Raw genomic sequence first — 17,410 nt, forward strand, 5'->3', positions numbered from 1 at the left:
TTTAAATAAGGTTTTAAAGTCACAATTTGAACCCAGTAAGTTTAACTTCAAAATCACTTCTTTAACCACTATATGATATATCACATGGCTGGTTCTGTACTTTGAGACATTTAAATCAACTATAGCAATGACTATATAAAAGACACACTTATCAAGTCTGGCATAAACTGTATCTAAAGTACCAGAAAATTTTCTGGGAAACATAATTAACATTAGAGTTAGCTCTCTTGCTTTAGATTCCCATAGTTACTGTTACCAAGTCCTCAAAACTTAATGGATTAAAACTCAAATGTGCTATTTCATACTTTTAAAGACTTGCAGTCCAACACAGATTTCCCTGGGCTAAATTAAGGTGAGAACAAGGCTAAATTTCTTCTGGAGGCTTTATCAGAGTTAATGTTATTTCTTTTTTCTTTTTCTTTTTCTTTTTCTTTTCTTTTTTTTTTTTTTTTTTCTCACCTTTTTGGGGGTGCCTACCTTCCTTAGCTCATGGCTCCATACAGTCTCCAAAGCTAACTTGTGGTACAGTGTTTCTTGGTGTCTTTCTTCCATAGGTACATGTTCTTCTGACTCTCTTCCTCATTTCACACATATGTGATTATGATACTGGGTTCACCCAAATACTGCAGGATGATCTCCTTACTTAACATCAGCTGATTAAGAATTTCAGCATAATTCCATGTTTAAATTAAACTCTTCTTTGCCATGTTGCCTAACATGGTAATAGGTTCTAGGGATTGGGATGGGGACATCTTTGAGGAGGGGACATTTATGTCTCTACTATACTCTTTGTAATTCATTCTCTGTGTTGTGCAAGAGTGAAATTCTAAGGCATGCACTGTTTATTTCTTCTCAGAACCACACACATGAGCGTGCTAGTGTAATTCCTAGTTTAATATGGCACACCTAAAGCCCTATAATCTCTCTCACTTTTTTAAAGAGATTTTTTGCTATAGGGAGCATGAACAGAGACAAAGAGACAGAGAGACAGAAAGCAAGAAATTGTCCCCCAGTGGGGACGGCCATGCTATCCTCTAAACTTCTCCATTCTCTCAGGATCTTGGGCATGCATGCACTGCATGCATGCACATGTGCCTGTTGTGAGGTTTAAGCCGCCGGGTCTGGGTCTCAAATCACGGTCCAGTACATGGGAGTCCAGGGATGTAACCATTGCACTATCAGCAGAATAGTTCCATATTCTCTCTTAATTACCTTATAGATAATAGTCAACTAACTTCATGGCTTATAAGAACCAAACTGGTGTGTAGGTTAAAAAAAATGTTGGGGACCAGCAGTTAGTGTAATGGCTATGTCGCTGGACTCCCACGTAGTCAACTGCGGTTCGAGCCTCGGACCCGGTGGCTTAAACTCACGCTGGGCGCATGTGCGTGCGTGCCCAAGATTTCGAGAGGAGAATGGAGGAGAAGGGATTGTGGTGTGGTGATATCTCGCTTTCTGTCTCTCTGTCTCTCTCTGTTGGTCTGGCGAGTGCACATGTCCTATAGCAAAAATATCTCCAAAAAAAAAAAAAGAGAAAAATAAAATGTTGGAGCTGGGCAGTAGAGGATATATAGGGAATATTACACTACTCTACTTCACTATTGAAAATATCTATATTTACATTTATATTTTCCATAGTAAAAGTTTAAAAATGGCTTCAGGGGTTTTATTAGTTTCTATAATACTCAGTTGTACTATGAATTATGATATGCTATTTCAAATATCGCAATGGAAAAAATGTAGATAAGTCAGAATTAATTAGGAGGGGAGCAGCTAAAATGATGTCTAATTAACAATACACATAAATTTGGTTGAAATAATAATATTTAACTTGTCCAGAAACAAAATGATGAAATAATATTATCTAATGAATTAGTATAGTAAAAGAAAAGGTTGTTTTTCCTGGTTTCTGATATGACCAATATTTATCAGCTTTGTAGAAAGAGTACTTTGGGGTCTTTAATAATTGGAGTTGTCCAAAGATGAAAAAAAAAATCTGTTTTGAAATACAGTGAATTGGATTGCTCTATGAATAAAATGACATTTGATTTTTGTACTTTTATTTATTTATTTATTTATTTTTAGGTTTTTGCCATATGGCATGTGTGGTCACTGAAAAGAGGCAGAGAGAGGGAAAATGAGAAACCACCCTCCACTCCAGAGTGGATGGCCATACCACAATCCTTTGTCCTTACTCCCTTGTCCACATGCGCATATACCCAGCATGATTTTCAAATCAGCAGGTCTGAAACTTGGATCACCCCTGTGGGAGTCTAGCAAGTTAACCATCACACCTCCTGCTGGCCCGGGAATTCAAATGTTTATAGCTTCTTTTAACCTTAGCTACTCAGAATTTGCTAATGAATGGAACTTTGATCTCTCTAATTGTCAGCAGTCTCCAAAATTATGCTGGGGCCAGGCAGATGACATAGCTGTTACATTGCTAGATTTCCACATGGCTGACCAGTGACTTGAAAATCACTCCAGGCACATCTGTGTGTGTGTGTGTGTGTGTGTGTGTGTGTGTGTGTGAGCCCAAGATCCCGGGAGAATTGAGGAGAAAATGGTTTTAACTCAACACATTTACAAAAATCTCATTCGTATGAATTGTTAAAAGTTTATTTATTTCTTCTGAAAGAGAGAAGAGAGAGAAAGAAGTGCCAGCAGGGTTCTCATGCCCTGATCCTCTTCCCAGCCTCATCCAGCCAGGATCACGGGCACATGCATGTGCACTTAGCATGTACAGAGAGACCTTGGGATACGAACCTGGGACTTTCAGGTTTCCGTATCACAGAGCCTTCCACTATCACTGTATCATCACTGCTGGTCTCATTTGCTCATGAATTTATTATTTTTTTCTAAGTGTTTCACACCACTACTCTCTTTTGGTCATTATAAAAAATGCTTGAAAATGAGAGGGATGGATTGAGGGAAAGGAGACTTAGCCACTTCGCCCAAAGTCCCATTGCTTATTAACAGTGAGCAGTGCTGAAGAGGTGCTAGACAGGAGGAGAGCCCAGCTTTGAACCTTGGACTACTAATTATGAGTTTAGTGCTCTTTTCACTATGCCATGTGACCTTTCCAAGTAAAATACCACATCTTTCCAACATGTTAATTAGCTTTTAGGGTGACTTTGAGGTAATGATTCTTCCAGGAGAGGAGAGAGAGAGAGACACAGTGAGAGAGACAGAAAGAGAAAAATAAAAAATCCCAAGTGAAATATTCCAGTTAACCCTAGAAAATGAATTTGATTCATTTTTCTTATGGGCCTAATCAGGATTGAAATTAATTTGAAATGATAGCTTCAGTTTTCTCATCTTTGGTATGCCATATAGAGCTACTTTAAAAAGTACTCAGTGACATTTTAGAGTAAATATGACAAGCAAATGTAAATGTAATTACACCAGTCATATATGGTGTGAGTCATTTGTAAAGTTCACTACGAAGGAGCTATACTGCACAGAATCCATTTGTCACTTAAGAAAATGAGATCATCTGCTTTTACATATGAAGGGAGAAATTTTAGCAGTGCACTAAGCTCCATTGAAGCTAGAAAATGTCCAAATTACCATTCTCTAGTGGCTTGGATTTTAATAATGTAACTATGAGCGTATTCCCCATTCACTCCTTTCCTAATGAATGCTGATAGAGAAAAAGAATAGAAAATTTGAGGAATGTGATATATATACATATATATATAAATAAACATAAATATATATCTGTATATACATATTTAACTTTCATATTTTGAACATTTAAGAGGATGTTTGAGTAAAAAACAGATGGATAGCTCTGCTATTTAAGCTCAAAATTTTATGGCTCTATAATATATTTTATAATACACAAGTTACATTTTCTGTGAGATAATATTGCAATTAGCAAACAATTATTTTATAATCGGCCATCTCAAAGATGCAAAGGTTGAACTTGCATTGAACTGTTGCTATATAGGAGTACTAAGTGCTTAAAATAGAAAAAAATAAAGGTTTCTCAGGAAGTAGGCTCTCTGTTGATAAGTATCGTACTTGCTTTTGAACATAACTGTTTCTAAGAAGTGGAAGTATAGAACAAAGGAGTATGTGCTACATTATAGAAAATTATTTCAAAATGCATACCTTGGACTTGTTCCTTCCGCCCTGACAAGTTCTCTGTAGATGTAAGTCAGTGACCTTGCCTAGTCCTGTTTAAAGAATGAACATGAGAGCACAGCATGCTGATAGAGGATGTGAAGCCATTAGCTCAAGGGCAGAGTGAAGTAAGGGAGCTAAGATACTTATCCACTCTGCCCTCTTTACTGGATTCAAAATTTGGCCTTTTCCCGTGATTGATTTGCTGGGATTGTTAAGACCCCCTTACTCTTTATCAGCGAGAGCTCTCCTATCTCCTGAATGCTGGAAGACAAGGGGAGTTTCATTTCCTGTGTGTGTTCTTGCTACTAAGCTTTGCTCTCCATAAATCAGTCTAGCAGCTAGAGCTAGAGCTAAACATGTCTCTAGGTGTGTATGTGTGTGTGTGTGTGTGTGTACACACAATAATTTTATATATCTATAAAATAAATTTTACAGATATATAAAATTTTAAATTATGCAGTTGTGTCTACGTACTTTCTTATAACAAGAGTTCTTCCTTTTTTTAATTTCCTTTTTCCTCCAACATTCTTTTCTTTCTCTTCTTCTGATATCTGCTTCCTTCTTTCTTCTTTCCTTTCATTCTTCCTTCCTACCTTCTTTCTTCAGTTTATCCTTCTTCCATTTTTGCTTGCTTTATTTGTTTATTTTTTAGAATACCCTATATTTTTATGCTATGATAGTTCCTTGAGACTCTAAAATATTCAGTTTGGAAGATTTTTTGGCAACTATAAAAACCAAAAGATGATTTGAGTAATTAGGATTTTAATTTAATAAGAGTATAGTGCTTTTTCACTTAACAGACTTAACCCTGAGAGTAATAATTGAGGATAGAATAAATGTATATTTATTTGTTTGTATTTGGCCTCTACTCTTTATATAAAAGTAGGTTATCTGTTCCTTACTCAATGGCTTATGGGTTTACCATTTAAATACCTATTTTGGAAGTTCTCAGGAAGGGAATTGTCATTTACATGTGAGGAACTCAAATGAAATCTCATCATAAAATGTGAACAGATGTTGGGCCAGAGGAAGTGCAATGGTAACACAATTGGACTCCACAGGAAGGTCTTGAGCTTGTGTTCCAAGGCCTCCTTTAAATGCTGATTATGTGTACCCATAACCTAGACTGGCTGAGGCCAGGATGGATTGTAGCATGGAGACCTTACTGGAGAATTTACCTCTCTCTCTGTTTCTCTTTCTATATCTATATCTCATGGAAGAAATAAAACAAAAAGAAGCTTAAGAAAGTTGAACACATGTAAACAGTTCTGCCCCAGAGAAAAATACTAAAAAAAAAAATCTCTTTTTCCCTTACTTACATCTCTATTTATCTTTATACTTATATAGCTCTTCGATTTGGTACCACATTCATGATAAGGATCCACAACCTTCCTAATGTCTCCATTCAAAAGCGATGTACACAGAAGATGGCATAACGGTTACGTTGACAGACTCTCACTTAGTCAACTGTGGTTCGAGTCCCAGACCGAGCAGTTTAAAACTCATGCTAGGTGTGTGTGCATGTGGGCTCAAGATCCCAAGAGGAGAGTGGAGGAGAAGGGATTGTAGCATTGCCATCCCCCCGGGGGCTGATTTCTTGCTCTCTGTCTCTCTCTGTCTCTCTAGTGAGTGTGCACACCTTATAGCAAAAGTCTCTCCACAAAGAAAAAAAAAAGAGCTGTGTACAAGCAAAGCTAACCTGCTTCCCTTTCAGTCCAGGCCCACAGAGAGGAGGTCCAGCATAGGGAGGAATGTCTTGGAGATGCCTGGAGGCTTTTCTCTTCTTCAAGGCCTGGGGACACCAAGCAAAATGCATAGAAGTTTTTAAAACCTTACTTCTATTTATGTAGTTGTGTCCCTTGAATCAATATGTAAGCTTCTAACATTATTCTGGAAGCCTTTTTGTATAATAATATGACTTAGAATTTAATTTTATCCGATTACCTGTTATATTTTTAAATTTATTCGAGAACAGTTACTGAGCTTGTAATGATTGCATCAGGTTATATTTGGTTCTATAAAAATATTAACAAATATTTATTTAGAACCAATTGTATAAGAGGCTGATCAATGCTTTGGAGAGAAAAGAATAAAAAGTAGCAACCTTATAGGATTTTATAATCCAGCTCGGAAAGTTCTAAACATAGCCCCTGGAATAAATAACAATGCTAGTGAGTGTAGGTGGGTACCTAATGCGTGGTACAGAAAAGACTATGCAAGGCAGAGGGTAAGCTCATATTCAAATCCATGTGGAAACTTTAAGGATAGAGATTATCTAGAGTCAGGCAATTCTGCTTGTGCATAAATCAGGGTGGGTTTACATGGGTCATGGAAACTGACAGTTTTCTTTTTTTTTTTTTCTCATGTCTCTTTCCTGTCTTTTTTTTCCTTTTCCTTTCTTTTCTTTTCTTTTTTCCTTTCCTTTTGTTTCCTTTCCTTTCCTTTCCTTTCTTTTTTACATTTCTCTTTTTTTTTCTTTTCAGACAAACTTGACATTTAGATACTATCCTGTTTTCACTTCTGTTAAGATTCTAGTGTCTTGGGGCCAGCAGGTAGGCTGGTGGTTAAGGCACTGGACTCCCATATGACCAACGGTGATTTGAGTCCTGGACCTCGCAGCTTGCTTTCTTACTTTTCTTCTCTTTCTGTCTTTTTCTCTCTGGTCAAATTAAAAAATAATGATAAGGGGACCAGTAGGTGGTGTAGTGGTTAAGGCACTGGACACTCCCACATGGCTGAACAGAGTTCAAGTCCTGGACCTGGCTTTCTCACTTTCTCTCTGCCTCCGTCTCTGTCTCTGTGTGTGTCTCTCTCTGGTCAAGTCAAGATTAATGAATGAATAAAATTAAATAAAATAATTATGTTAAAAAATACATAAAATTAAAAATAAAATAATTTTAAAAACTTCCAGTGTCTCACACACTAATCCTCATCTCTTGTCCTTAGTGGCTCACACAGAGCTTGACACATGCAATGATACCTTCATTGGTCAGAAGTCATGGATAGTGAGTGCCACCAAGTCTTTGTTAATATGTGCTTTTTTTCCAGCTCTACACTCCTCCAGGCTATCTGGGTCTTGAAATTTCAGGAAAGAAGAACTTAATACTAATGTTATTATTATTAGTTAACTTGTTATTATTATTATTATTATTATTATTAGTTAACTCTCCTGTGTTTCCCTTATCACCAATTTAACAATTAGACACCAGGGCTTTAATGAATGTTGTGAAAGAATCATGATATTAAAAACTTAAGAGGTATTGCATTATAATAATAAAGTAAAAATAAATACCTAAAGATCATAACATTTCATTCAATAACTTACAAAAGTTTGGATTTTGTTTTTGGTTTTTAGTTTTTGGTCTAAGCCTTTGACACATTCTCGTTTGAGATTTTTTTTTTAAATAATTATTTTACTTAACTTTATTTATTTATTTTAATTTGAACAGAAATGGACAGAGAGAACGAGAGGGGGGGGAAGCGAAAAAGCAAACTGCCACGTCCAGGACTTGAACCACGGTTGGCCATGTGGAATCCAGCAACCTTAACCACCATGCCACCTGCAGTCCTCCTCATTTGGGATTACTAATGCCACTTGGAAAGTTTAGATTGACTACCTATTTTGTAGTTTTTAATTACACTAGGAAAAAAGTCACAGAGCTACAAAATATTTTCCAAATTGGAATGATTTTTGTTGATTCTTAAAATAAATTCTACCTGTAAAAAGTATAGATATTTGGGGAACCAGCAGTTGGCATAATGGCTATGTCACTGGACTCCCATTTAGTTGAACGTGGTTTGAATCCTGGGGCCAGTGGCTTAAACTCACACCGGGTGCATGTGCGTGCGTGCCCAAGATCTCAAGAGTAGAATGGAGGAGAAGGGATTGTGGTGTGGGTATTTCCACTGGGGTGGGGTGTGATTTCTTGCTTTCCGTCTCTCTGTCTTTTTCTGTCTTTCTAGTGAGCACATGTACCCTATAGCAAAAACCTCTCAAAAAAAGAAAAAAAAAAAGAAAAAAGAAAAGTATAGGTATTGGGTGAGCAAATTCATCACCCAAACATGATAATTTTCATTGCACCTGTGGTTCCATCAGGTTCCTCTGCAGTTTGAGGTATTTTCCACAGCTAGAGATAGAGCAGAAAGCCAAGGCCACATTTAAAAGCACAAATAGACATCAATACCCTTGGGGTTCCAGGTCACCTAGATGCTCATTAACCTTTTTGTGATTTATTGTTTGGTCTCTCAGCATATGGAATGGGGAACATAAAAGTCATCTGCTTGCTTGCCAAAAAGCTGCACATCGTGTGTGTGTGTGTGTGTGTGTGTGTGTGTGTGTGTGTGTCTATATACATAAAAGAGAGAAGGTGATAGACAAGGACGTGAGAGGCGTGGAAATACAAAATTGAGCATTATTTTCCCAGAGTGCACATAAATGCTTCCAGAGTAATCAAATGAATGAATCCTAAGTATTGTTAGACTCTCTCCTTTTAGGAGAGCCTCGAAGAACATATTTTGTGAGAGTCATTTCCTAAAGATTTTATTACTGAAATAAGTAGGAATTATACATGTTGTTTGTATAGAGAAGGGGAAAAAGTGTTATGGTTACAATACACTATTATGTAATGACTAGTCCCGTATTTTGTAAAATCAATCAATACTTGACAAAGATATGATCAATAGTTTAAAATCTTACAAGCTCTGCTTTTAAATACCTTCAAATGTCAAAAACAAAGTGGAAAACCACAATCATCTTTAAAAATGTCTACTGCTTGCTTTGATAAATTGGTTTTTATCTCCTTAGAAGTATCAAATTCAAAGAGAGTATCACGTATTTATTTTCTTTAAACATCTGAAAAATTTGAAATATGATTCCCAGAAACTTCTGAATTTCCTGTTCACCTTATTACAATTTTCTTAAATAATATTGCTTTCTAAAAGTCTACCCAAACGCTGGGTTAATGTTCAAAAGCATTGCCCACATGGGTTTGAATATTAACTTATATCTGCCCTATGCTAAATCCATATTAAAGTAAAATTAAGACTTTAATGACTAATATTTTTTCCACAATTATAAAATTAAAGTACTAAACAATATAGGGTAGAGTTGTTTTTTTTTTGTTTTTCTATTTTTTTTCCCCCAGAGTGCATGTTCACTGCATAAGAGAATTTAAACTGTTGAAAATAAAACAGATGCTCTGAAAATTATCAGGCTTGTATTTAATTTATGCAGTTTTCCCATTAATAGCATTATCTATTTAACACATCCATTACATATCCTCAGTGTTAATTTAGACAGAAAAAATGTAGCAACTTCAAAAGGAAATCTTCCATTAAATTAAGGATATTGACTTTAATGGATGTCCCAAATAGACATGGAAATTAACAGGATGAAAAAAAAAAAACAAGTTGATTAAAAGTGGTCCCATTATAATTTGTTATGCCACATAGAATAAAAATATTAAGACAGAATTCACTAAAAAATAGTGTCATCAAAAGCTCTTTGTACTCTAAACTACATGATTTTTAAAACTGTCAAATCACAGAATCATAAGTAAAATATGGCTTTCCACAATTCTGAGTAAATCTGTATCTTACAAAGAAACCCACCATGACCTTTACAAGGCTCACCTTGTTTAGATGGCCCAGGGATTGGAATCGGTGTTCAATACACTCCTTTGCTGACCTCATTTCAAACAATCCCTGAATCTTCTTGGCAGGATGAATTACTGCAGCTTCCCCTTCCCCTTTTTTCCTCTCCCATCACCTCACACCTTCTCAAAACCACTATTATGTCATTCTCTTGCTTAAAAGGCTTCTTTAGTAATTCACTCTTTTGGACCTAAAGTCTTTCTATTTTCCGAATGTTCCTCTTAAGGTGCCAATGTGCTTGAATCATCAACTAACAAATAGCTCAATTAAAGTCACAGGTGGCAAAGATTATCTAACAAATCCCACAGCATTTGCCACCAAATCCATATATGTCATGTACTGATAAATATATGAAGAAAAGAAGTATTATAGAGGGAATGATATCTGCTTATTCAGAACAGGAGAGGGATGTGTGGGGAAGGTTTCAGAAAGGAATTGAAATATGAGTCCTCTTGAAAGAGAACAAAAATTAGCCGAGCTCTGGTGAAGACAGTGGCACTGCTGTGAGAGACTAACCACAGAGGAAGGTTATAGGCTTGTGTCCAGAGACCTCCCTTAGTCCACTGGCACAGAGGTCCCCATGAGCTGGGATTGGCTGAGGCTGACGGTGGAGTGTGGCATCACGATTCTGTTGAGGTGCTGTCTCTCTGTCTTCCTTCTCAAAGAAAAGGTTAATTAATATATTTACAGAAAGAAAGAAGGAAAAGAAAGAATAAGAACTAACTAGGCAGAAAGCTATAGATAAGGGATTGGACATTTGGGGAAAATAAACACTGCAAGTATGATAGCTTGATGTAAAACAATGTGATATAGACAAAGACATTAAACTATCATCTTTATTTTTTTAAATTGTCTGTGCCCCTGGACTACATATGCATGAGGCACAGTAGGTAGAGGCATGGTCTGATGGGATATAAGAATAAAGGAGTCATCTATTACTGAATTACAGAACACCTTTAATTATATCATATGGGATTTGGCCATTAACTGAAAAGGCAACAGTAATTCAAAATGAGAGGGTGGACAAAAGGCATAATCATATTGATACAGAAACTCCAGCCTGAGGAACAGCCTGGCTAATGAATTGGAGAAAAAGCCACAGAAGTGAGGAAGACCTTTTAGTAAGCTACTACATGGCTTAGACTCCAGGCAGCTAATGAGGCATGAGCTAGGAAAAGAGGCTAGAGATGACATCAAAAATGCACCTGGTCAGATAACAATGAAAAATAAGAATAGTAACAGGAGGTATAAAATGAAGATCCTTGAGTCGTATATTTATGAAAGGGGACAGACATTTTCTTCTAGGAAAAGTGCTAGTAGATATTAATTCCACAGGGCCTTTTACTGTACATTTTTTTGTGACACCAAATTAGAATGATCTTTTTTATAGAAAAGAACATTTGGAGGAGAACCAAGCAGGGGTGACCTTATTTTCACACCAGTCATCCTGGAGAGACCTTAGTCTTAATAATCTCCTTTTAGTGGGTAGAAAGAGAGGGCAAAAGGATGTAATTCATAACCTTCCTCGGCAAACTGAGAGCAAGACCTATTGCCTTTTCTGCCTTTATTTTTTTTTCCAATTAAGTCCTAACTTTTCAATTTTCTAGGTCACTTTTCTAAGCTGTCCCTTTCTTTCTTAAAACCACTGACCCAAATACATAACTTATGAAGATAGAGGTTTTTACTGTTGCCCAAACCTCTGCAGAGGGATGCTGACGTGCAAGTGCTACCTTATCAGTCGGTCCAGACTTTTTGCCCCAGTTCTGATCTTAAATCACCACCGATCTGTTTTAAATCGTGCCTGTGGCTGTATGACCTCAACTTCGGAGTCTCAGCAATCACAGGTAAGAGAGACACAGCTAAATCAGTGTTGAAAGCATGGTGCTTCATGAGGTGCCCATGTTGCTTAGTTACCAGGCAACACCATTCAGAATGTAGAAACCAGGGATTCTGGAGTTTAGTTCAATCTCTTTCCAATAGATTTCTGTTCCCAAGGAGAAATCATTTAACTATTCCATCTCTTTGATGACTTGACTCTGTTGAACATTAGATTTTTATATAAAATATATGTAAGACAAACAGATTGAACAAAGCTCTTTGTGCACTTAAGAAAAAGAATTAAAAAAAATGAACAAAGTTTTTGTTCATAAGTGAGATATCTATTATGATGCTCTCTATAGCTAAATATCTTTCATTCAAGTTGTCAGTTGACATCAGCAATCAGTGAATTTTAATTTCGTTTGTATTTGTCAATGGCAGTGGCTTAATATGCAAGTATATGGTGTACAGAATGAGTTGGTGGGAAAACAAGAATGCCTGGAGAAAAAGCAGTTAGAGACTTTCAGGAGTTAAGGTGAGAGCAAAGCTGGTTGATAGGAGTGGAAGAATAAAGATTTAGAGGAAGAACAGGGATATTCAGGAGTTAAAAACCAGTAGGACTTGGTGATAAATTAGACATAAACGAAATGGAGACGTAAGTGACTGTGCGAAGTGTATCCGTGTTGGGTAAATTTCGTTTACAAGCTAAGCAATGCAGAGTGATTAAATGTATAAAATAAATAAAAAATTTAAAATTATATATAAATAATAAGAATAATAAACTTAATTAATTAATTAATTAATGTATTTATTTTTTACTTTCTGCAACCTAGTGATATCATCCAGGCTAGAAAATTCCTGAAAGAGGACCAGGCTGAAGATGGAGGGGATGCAAGGAAAAAGGAATTATGATGTAGATTTAGGAGACTGATGTGCTTTTTTTTTTAGTGTAAATGTCAAGTGGGCATTTGGACATATTTGGATCTGGAGCTCAGTTTAGACGTGTGTGGCAAAAATATAAATTTGAAGTCGTTGACCTGCTGATGGATTTCAATTCAAGAGTATAGATAAAATCATTTCGAGTATGGGATGAAACTAGGAAGAGGCAAAGAATAAGTTTATGGAAGAAAAACTAGAAAAGAAAGTGGGCTGTTAAAGAAAGATGACAGGTAGCAGCCAGAGACAAGAGAGAAAACAAATGAACAAATCAGAGCTGCTGTTCACAGACCTAATCATGTTCATAGCAACTCTTTTTAGTATTGCTCCTGAAAATGTTTAGGATCTTCTTCTTAACCCAGGTTCTCCAATGTTTCACCAGGACATGCTCAAACTTTCTCTCATTTGTAAGTGTCTTTTTCTCTCTCTCTTTTTAGGAAATTCTAATTTTTAAACAGTGTAATCATACCATTCATAGTCAAAATTGGTACATATTTTAACTTGAAAGGGGCATTATGAACAAATACTCTGGAAAAACAGTTATGAATAGGACAGACCAGAGAAATTTGGGATATAACAGTGTTGTGGTTGGAATGTCTGGGTCTCTTCCAAATCTCATGTTGAAACTTAATCTCCAGAGGCCAGCAGATGGCATAGTGAACTCCCACATGGTTGACCATAGTTTGAGTCCCTCACCTAGTGGCTTGAAACACACTGGGTGCTTCTGCCTGGGTGCTTAAGCTCCTGGGAAGAGAAGGGAAGAGAAGGGAAGAGAAGAGTTTATGGCATGACCACCACCCCCACCCCGGGGGAGTGATTTCTCATTTTCCCTTTCACTGTCTCTGTCTCTCTCTCTCTGGTAAGTGTATGTGTCCTAAGGCAAAACTTCTAAAAAGAAAAAAAAAAGAAAGAAGAAAGAAAGAAAGAAAGAAAGAAAGAAAGAAAGAAAGAAAGAAAGAAAGAAAGAAAGAAATGCTGTCTCTCTGTCTTCCTTCTCAAAGAAAAGGTTAATTAATATATTTACAGAAAGAAAGAAGGAAAAGAAAGAATAAGAACTAACTAGGCAGAAAGCTATAGATAAGGGATTGGACATTTGGGGAAAATAAACACTGCAAGTATGATAGCTTGATGTAAAACAATGTGATATAGACAAAGACATTAAACTATCATCTTTATTTTTTTAAATTGTCTGTGCCCCTGGACTACATATGCATGAGGCACAGTAGGTAGAGGCATGGTCTGATGGGATATAAGAATAAAGGAGTCATCTATTACTGAATTACAGAACACCTTTAATTATATCATATGGGATTTGGCCATTAACTGAAAAGGCAACAGTAATTCAAAATGAGAGGGTGGACAAAAGGCATAATCATATTGATACAGAAACTCCAGCCTGAGGAACAGCCTGGCTAATGAATTGGAGAAAAAGCCACAGAAGTGAGGAAGACCTTTTAGTAAGCTACTACATGGCTTAGACTCCAGGCAGCTAATGAGGCATGAGCTAGGAAAAGAGGCTAGAGATGACATCAAAAATGCACCTGGTCAGATAACAATGAAAAATAAGAATAGTAACAGGAGGTATAAAATGAAGATCCTTGAGTCGTATATTTATGAAAGGGGACAGACATTTTCTTCTAGGAAAAGTGCTAGTAGATATTAATTCCACAGGGCCTTTTACTGTACATTTTTTGTGACACCAAATTAGAATGATCTTTTTTTATAGAAAAGAACATTTGGAGGAGAACCAAGCAGGGGTGACCTTATTTTCACACCAGTCATCCTGGAGAGACCTTAGTCTTAATAATCTCCTTTTAGTGGGTAGAAAGAGAGGGCAAAAGGATGTAATTCATAACCTTCCTCGGCAAACTGAGAGCAAGACCTATTGCCTTTTCTGCCTTTATTTTTTTTTCCAATTAAGTCCTAACTTTTCAATTTTCTAGGTCACTTTTCTAAGCTGTCCCTTTCTTTCTTAAAACCACTGACCCAAATACATAACTTATGAAGATAGAGGTTTTTACTGTTGCCCAAACCTCTGCAGAGGGATGCTGACGTGCAAGTGCTACCTTATCAGTCGGTCCAGACTTTTTGCCCCAGTTCTGATCTTAAATCACCACCGATCTGTTTTAAATCGTGCCTGTGGCTGTATGACCTCAACTTCGGAGTCTCAGCAATCACAGGTAAGAGAGACACAGCTAAATCAGTGTTGAAAGCATGGTGCTTCATGAGGTGCCCATGTTGCTTAGTTACCAGGCAACACCATTCAGAATGTAGAAACCAGGGATTCTGGAGTTTAGTTCAATCTCTTTCCAATAGATTTCTGTTCCCAAGGAGAAATCATTTAACTATTCCATCTCTTTGATGACTTGACTCTGTTGAACATTAGATTTTTATATAAAATATATGTAAGACAAACAGATTGAACAAAGCTCTTTGTGCACTTAAGAAAAAGAATTAAAAAAAATGAACAAAGTTTTTGTTCATAAGTGAGATATCTATTATGATGCTCTCTATAGCTAAATATCTTTCATTCAAGTTGTCAGTTGACATCAGCAATCAGTGAATTTTAATTTCGTTTGTATTTGTCAATGGCAGTGGCTTAATATGCAAGTATATGGTGTACAGAATGAGTTGGTGGGAAAACAAGAATGCCTGGAGAAAAAGCAGTTAGAGACTTTCAGGAGTTAAGGTGAGAGCAAAGCTGGTTGATAGGAGTGGAAGAATAAAGATTTAGAGGAAGAACAGGGATATTCAGGAGTTAAAAACCAGTAGGACTTGGTGATAAATTAGACATAAACGAAATGGAGACGTAAGTGACTGTGCGAAGTGTATCCGTGTTGGGTAAATTTCGTTTACAAGCTAAGCAATGCAGAGTGATTAAATGTATAAAATAAATAAAAAATTTAAAATTATATATAAATAATAAGAATAATAAACTTAATTAAATTAATAATTAATGTATTTATTTTTTACTTTCTGCAACCTAGTGATATCATCCAGGCTAGAAAATTCCTGAAAGAGGACCAGGCTGAAGATGGAGGGGATGCAAGGAAAAAGGAATTATGATGTAGATTTAGGAGACTGATGTGCTTTTTTTTTTAGTGTAAATGTCAAGTGGGCATTTGGACATATTTGGATCTGGAGCTCAGTTTAGACGTGTGTGGCAAAAATATAAATTTGAAGTCGTTGACCTGCTGATGGATTTCAATTCAAGAGTATAGATAAAATCATTTCGAGTATGGGATGAAACTAGGAAGAGGCAAAGAATAAGTTTATGGAAGAAAAACTAGAAAAGAAAGTGGGCTGTTAAAGAAAGATGACAGGTAGCAGCCAGAGACAAGAGAGAAAACAAATGAACAAATCTGAACTGCTGTTCACAGACCTAATCATGTTCATAGCAACTCTTTTTAGTATTGCTCCTGAAAATGTTTAGGATCTTCTTCTTAACCCAGGTTCTCCAATGTTTCACCAGGACATGCTCAAACTTTCTCTCATTTGTAAGTGTCTTTTTCTCTCTCTCTTTTTAGGAAATTCTAATTTTTAAACAGTGTAATCATACCATTCATAGTCAAAATTGGTACATATTTTAACTTGAAAGGGGCATTATGAACAAATACTCTGGAAAAACAGTTATGAATAGGACAGACCAGAGAAATTTGGGATATAACAGTGTTGTGGTTGGAATGTCTGGGTCTCTTCCAAATCTCATGTTGAAACTTAATCTCCAGAGGCCAGCAGATGGCATAGTGAACTCCCACATGGTTGACCATAGTTTGAGTCCCTCACCTAGTGGCTTGAAACACACTGGGTGCTTCTGCCTGGGTGCTTAAGCTCCTGGGAAGAGAAGGGAAGAGAAGGGAAGAGAAGAGTTTATGGCATGACCACCACCCCCACCCCGGGGGAGTGATTTCTCATTTTCCCTTTCACTGTCTCTGTCTCTCTCTCTCTGGTAAGTGTATGTGTCCTAAGGCAAAACTTCTAAAAAGAAAAAAAAAAGAAAGAAGAAAGAAAGAAAGAAAGAAAGAAAGAAAGAAAGAAAGAAAGAAAGAAAGAAAGAAAGAAAGAAAGAAAGAAGAGAAGAGAAAAGAAAAAGAAAAAGAAAAAGAAAAAGAAAAGAAAGAAAAGAAAAGAAAAGAAAAGAAAAGAAAAGAAAAGAAAAAGGAAGAAAGAAAAAGGAAGAAAGAAAGAAGGGAAGAAAAAGAAACTTCATCTCCAGTGCAATAGTGGTGGTAGGTGAAGGTTAATGGGACATGCTTAGGTTGAGGGTTCTGTCCTCATAAATAGATTAATACCACAATTAGAAAGTTTGCAGGAGTGAGATCATGCTCTCGTCTCTCGGCCTTATGAGGAATAGCATTCCTCCCCCGTGGAGGATGCAGCATTCAAGGTGCCATCTTGGAATTAAAGAGAGGAGACTGAGTCCTTAGCAGACACCAAATGACACCTTGATCTTGGACTTCTCAGCCTCCAGAACCATGATAAATACATTTTTATTGTTTATAAATAAGCCAGCCTGTGGCATTCTGTTACAGCCGTATTAAACAGACGAGGGTGAATAGCCTGCCTGGATTTGTCACGTGTTGCACCTTCTGGATTCATCTTTTAAATAATTCATTATCTTTGCTCTGATTTTCAATTGATTCATTTTCTCCTTTCTGGGGGGGATACCTTGAGATAATAATTGCAGTCATAAAAAAATTATTGGGAGATTTGTACGAGGGTCTTTGATTCCAAGTGGTTTCCATAGATGGAGAGCAGGAAGAAAGCTGGACTGTTTGTGGCTTTGAGTAGTGGAGAAGAAACCCCTCTGACCAAATGTCAGTATTTCAATGTTTTGCTATTTTGTTTCCTCTGAATTATTATTTATTTAGCA

General features: G+C 36.6%; 1 protein-coding gene and 1 long non-coding RNA gene across 2 annotated transcripts in view; one reads left to right on the top strand and one right to left on the bottom strand.

Annotated features, from left to right (window-relative positions):
• LRRTM4 (leucine rich repeat transmembrane neuronal 4) overlaps positions 1-17,410 on the top strand; it is an 847,085-nt gene that overhangs the window by 300,741 nt on the left and 528,934 nt on the right. The gene's annotated exons all lie outside the window — the stretch shown is intronic.
• Positions 5,852-11,692, bottom strand: LOC102493247 (uncharacterized). Its single transcript, XR_334959.1, has 3 exons — positions 11,514-11,692; positions 9,763-10,438; positions 5,852-5,923 (listed from the first exon to the last, which is right to left on the bottom strand). It is a non-coding gene; the product is annotated as an uncharacterized LOC102493247 (long non-coding RNA).

This window comes from Tupaia chinensis, unplaced genomic scaffold (assembly GCF_000334495.1).
Source record: "Tupaia chinensis unplaced genomic scaffold, TupChi_1.0 Scaffold000316_1, whole genome shotgun sequence".
Lineage (NCBI taxonomy): Eukaryota > Metazoa > Chordata > Mammalia > Scandentia > Tupaiidae > Tupaia > Tupaia belangeri.